We start from the raw sequence: 398 nt of genomic DNA, 5'->3' as shown, positions 1-398 counted from the left end.
CACACACACACACACACACACACACACACACACACACACACGCCGGTCACACACCCTTCCCACTCTACTCTGCTGACAGACGAACCTCGCCCGTCCCCAGGGACAGTCCTATTGTAAACGTCCCTGCAAGCAGGAATGCTCTTAGTCTCGAATATTTCAGGGCATCCCCACCCAGAGCCGTGCCCTTCCTCTCGGGTTTGGTTTTAGAAAGTGGGTGAGTGTAGAAATAAGAATCCTGCCATCCTGCGGGCGGGGCACACTGGCCCAGACCCAGAGCCAAGCTGTTCTACCGGAACCTACAGGTTTAGGAATCATTTTCTGGATGACAAGGAGAAATGTGTGGAGTCCTGAACACCTGGGCAGCTCTCAAAATAGGCCACCTAGTTTGCTCTTGGATC

This window comes from Microtus ochrogaster, unplaced genomic scaffold (genome assembly GCF_000317375.1).
Source record: "Microtus ochrogaster isolate Prairie Vole_2 unplaced genomic scaffold, MicOch1.0 UNK16, whole genome shotgun sequence".
In the NCBI taxonomy this organism is placed as follows: Eukaryota; Metazoa; Chordata; class Mammalia; order Rodentia; family Cricetidae; genus Microtus; species Microtus ochrogaster.
This window is presented reverse-complemented; position numbering follows the sequence as displayed.